Source organism: Leptonychotes weddellii, chromosome 1 (assembly GCF_054177405.1).
Source record: "Leptonychotes weddellii isolate Sample4059 chromosome 1, ASM5417740v2, whole genome shotgun sequence".
Taxonomy (NCBI): domain Eukaryota; kingdom Metazoa; phylum Chordata; class Mammalia; order Carnivora; family Phocidae; genus Leptonychotes; species Leptonychotes weddellii.
The window spans coordinates 185857892-185862254 of record NC_138369.1 but is presented as its reverse complement, the minus strand read 5'-3'; positions in this window follow the sequence as shown (position 1 = coordinate 185862254).

The window sequence follows — 4363 nt, the reverse complement described above, 5'->3', positions numbered from 1 at the left end:
TGGAGGGGCTGCTGTAAGGAATGCAGTTTTGTGCATTGTTTTGGTCAGCTCTGCTGAAGTAACAGATGACCCTAGCATCTCACTGGTTCCTAACAACAAATCTTGGTTTCTTGCTCGGCTTATGTGTAGGCTCAGCAGGTTCGCTGTTGCTGTTTCAAGCTATGATTCTGCTCCGGGCTCTGCTCCATGCATCCTTCTCATGCAGGGGCCCGCGCTGAGTGAGCATGTAAGTCTGGGGACGTGCCATTCACGCGCTGAGTGGAGGGACAGGAACTGGCAGGAACTCAGCATAGTAGATTGTCCTGTGCGATGGGACTTCCAAGGCGAGATCCTAAGACCCTTGGCAGCTCCTGCCTGGGCTCTTGGAACTCAACTCCCTTGCTGCCAAGGAAGGACACTCCAGCTGGTGGGCAGCTCTAACTTGCCAGCTATGTGAGGGAGCCATCCTGGAAGTAGATCATCCGGGCCCAGTTGAGGCACCCTAGCCTCATGAAGCAGAGTTGAACTGTCCCTGCCAAGCCCTGCCCACATTTGAGACTGAGCAAAATAAATGAGTAGCTTAAGCCACTACATTTTGGGGTGCTTTGTTACTCCACAATGGGTAACAAGAACACTTGGGATGTATTTTTTTTGGGGGGGGGATTTATTTATTTACTTGAGAGAGAGAGAGCATGTGTGCGCACAAGCTGTGGGAGGGGCAGAAAGAGAGGGAGAAGCAGGCTCCGTGCTAAGCAGGGAGCCTGATGAGGGGCTCGATCCCAGGATGCTGGGATCATGACCTGAGCCGAAGGTGGACGCCCAACCGACTGAGCCACCCAGGTGCTCCACACTTGGGATGTCTTTTAAGACTTCTGCTCTTCCTCAGGTTGCCAGCATTGATGGGATGGGCATGGGAAGTGGGCAGTGAGCGGTTGGGGAGGCTAATGCAGTACAACTTAGACGGGGGGCTCAGGGGCTTATGGGACTCCTCCAGGACACAAGGAAAGTAAAAAGGCTGTGACAACAAGGGTATTTCTCTTATTTTCTGACTGACTGACTCTCAGGTACTCAGAAAATTAAGGTCCCTGGGGCCCCCTCTTCCTGGGGTGTCTGGTCAGTCCTGGGTTTGCAGTCCCACGTGGTTTCACCCGCAAGCTTGTCGTGTCAGCTCTTGCTAGCTATGTAGTCCTGACGTCCTTTATCCTGTCACTTGATTTTCCAACACCCTTCTCCTGAAAGCGCCGTAGGGCATATTATCTTTTCAAATAATAGAGCGTGAGAATGAAGTTTGTAGCCATCCTTTGTCCTCTGTGTTTCCAAACCTGAAGGTCCAGGGATAACCGCCTTCCTTCACTCTCCGAGCTTCACATTCCTCCCATGTCTGCGTGCCTCACCCTCCTTCATCCAGTTTATCGCTAGAAATTTTAAAAACCTAGCTTGTAATTAAGTTGGTTTGGAAGAAAGGAATAAGAGCCAGACACATTAGCAACATCAAGTATCTGACTCCGCAGAACAGATTGTTTTAGTTTAAACTGAACTTGTTTCAGTCTGAGTTCTTCAGAGAAGCCGAGCCAGCAGGGGTAGGTGTGTGTGTGTGTGTGTGTGTGTGTGTGTGTGTGCACGTGCTTGTATGCATGGTGCGTGCACGCCCATATACATATATGTTTATATATATATATATATACATATATGGGGGGGGGAGGTGGTGGGGAGAGAGGGACAGAAACATTTATTTTAAGGAATTGGCTCACCTGATTGTGGAGTCTGCAGGTCCAGAATTTGCAGGGCCGGCCAAGACGTGGGGCACCCAGGGAAGAGTAGGTGTGGCTGCTTGAGTCAGGGGGTCATCTGGGAGGCCAGAATTCCTTCTTCCTTGGGGGACCTCAGTCTTTTTCTCAGAAGGTCTTTAACATTTAAATCAGTGGACTTTGGTGTCTCCTGGTGGCTCAGTCTGTTGCACGGCCAACTCTTGATTTTTGGTTCAGGTCATAATCTTGGGGTCCTGGGATCAAGCCCCGCATCAGGCTCCGTGCTCAGTGGGGAGTCTGCTTGAGATTCTGTCTCCCTCTGCCCCTCCCCCTGCTCATGTGTGCGCGCTCTCTCTCTCTCAAATAAATAAATCTTTTATAAATAAATAAATCAGTGGACTTTGATTATCTGCCATAATGTGGGTGGGCCTCATCCAATCAATTAATCACATGTAGGGGCACCTGGGTGGCTCAGTCGGTTGGGCCTCCAACTCTTGATTTTGGCTCAGGTCCTGATCTCCGGCTTGTGAGATGGAGCCCTGCATCAGGGAATTCTCTCTCTCCCTCTGCCCCTTGCCTGAACCCCTCTTTAAAAAAAAAAATTAATCTCATCTAAAAAAATACCTTCAGGGTCACATCTGGACTGAAATTTGGCGGCAGATCTGGGTACCGTGGCCTAGCTGAGTTGTGGGAGAACTTCAGCACTACCCCCCCCCCCCCCCCACCATGCTGCAGGCAGCCCTGGGAAGGACAGTTCACTGAAGAGCCACCCCCGGGCATGTAATGTAGTGCCCCTTGGCCCTGGACCTTCCTTGTGGACGTGTGTTGAGTAGAGCAGGTCCACCACTGCCTCCTGTCATCAAGGTAACTGCAAGTCATGAGCTTTGGTTATTGAAGGGATTTCTGCCAGGAAGTCCCTTTGTTTAGGGCTGACCGGGGCTTCCTCCGCTTTGATCTTCGGGAGTAAGCCTTTGGTGTGACTTCCCCTTTCTTTCTCCATCCCTTTGTTTCCACCCTGACATGCAAACTGGAAGCACCCTGTTTGCTTTTAGACAAACACCACTGGATGCATGGGTGACAGCCTGGCTTTGCTTTGATGAAGGACACAGTGCAGCTTGGGGAGTTTGCATGGTCTGTGGCTCATGGACCCCCGTTTCTACAAAGAGGAAATGCACTTAGGTGAGGGAACAGCTGGCTGAGTGGAGAAACCTGATCAGGGGCGGGTGTGTATTGTTCCTTGGCTGCTTCCTGTCCTTCCCCATGCTTCGTTTATCTCTCCTCCTTCAGGGCTGTCTGAGAATTTAAGTATTGGCTCCTTTTACACTAAATGCTTACTCTGAGGCCTTGCTGCACACCCGTGCCCTCTCCAGCAGGGTGCTAAATCAGCGTTTGAACAACTGAACTCGGGGCTGCGTCTCCCCTGGCTGAGTATTTCTCCTCACGCGTGCATTGCCAGCAATAGCCCCGAGGACAAAGATGCTGTTAAGCTTTGCGTGGGAGGTCGGTTGTGCTGTTCCTTTGCACGTTTCCCGTTCACCCTCCTCTGCAAAGTCAGCTCTTGCCTGCTAAGGCCAGAGTTTATCTTCTCATCCTCCTGAGCTGACATCCTTCCTCCATTCTCAAAGCTGGAAATCAGCTAAATATTTGTGCGAATTGTCAGCCTCTGTTCTCATCCTGGGTTAGAGGTGTCGGATGTGAAGTGCGCTGAAACGCTGGTCAGGGGAATCCAGCTCACTCTGGCTGCCTGTCTGGCGAGAGGTGGAGAAGTCGGTGATCAGGTGGAGGGAAGGCTTCCCGTAGAGCTAAAAGAAAATTCCGAGGGTTCTCTTTCTCCAAATATTCTAGACCCATTAGTGGGTTTCAGCCTTTTGACCATAAAGACTTGAATTTGTTGAGGGTTTCTCAGCTTTTTAAATGGCTTCTCGAACGAGGAACATTAGATTCAATTTGAATTCTGTCTCAGGAGAGGAATGAGATCGTAAGGAATAAGATTTTGTGGGGTTGGGTTCACCCTTGGAGGGCCACAAACCCTTGTGATACCTAGAACTTTTTCAACCCCCCCCAAGCCCCTCCCTCACCCTCAAACCAGTTTTTGCCCACTCGGGGGATACGGTCCCCACTGAGAGTACCTGCTTTGAGGACACCATGTTTAGAATAGTAAGTGCCCCTCTATGGATCAGGCATTTTGCGCATCACTCCCATTTATCTCTCCCAGTAACCTTGTGAGGTGGGTAATCTTGCCATTTCCACGTTACAGACAGGAAACCCAAGCACAGAGAATTTGAATGACTTGCGTGGGTCCCTCAGCTATTAGCCAGAGGAGCCAGGACTCAGTTAAGGGAGTTGGGCTCTGGAGTCCTCCCACTGTCTAGGCTGTCCTGGTGCAGTGTGGGAATAAGCAAAATGCCTTGATTCTTTTCCCTTTTTAAAATTGACCTATAGGGCGCCTGGGTGGCTCAGTTGGTTAAGCGACTGCCTTCGGCTCAGGTCATGATCCTGGAGTCCCGGGATCGAGTCCCGCATCGGGCTCCCTGCTCGGCAGGGAGTCTGCTTCTCCCTCTGACCCTCCTCCCTCTCATGCTCTCTGTCTCTCACTCTCTCTCTCTCAAATAAATAAATAAAATCTTAAAAAAAAA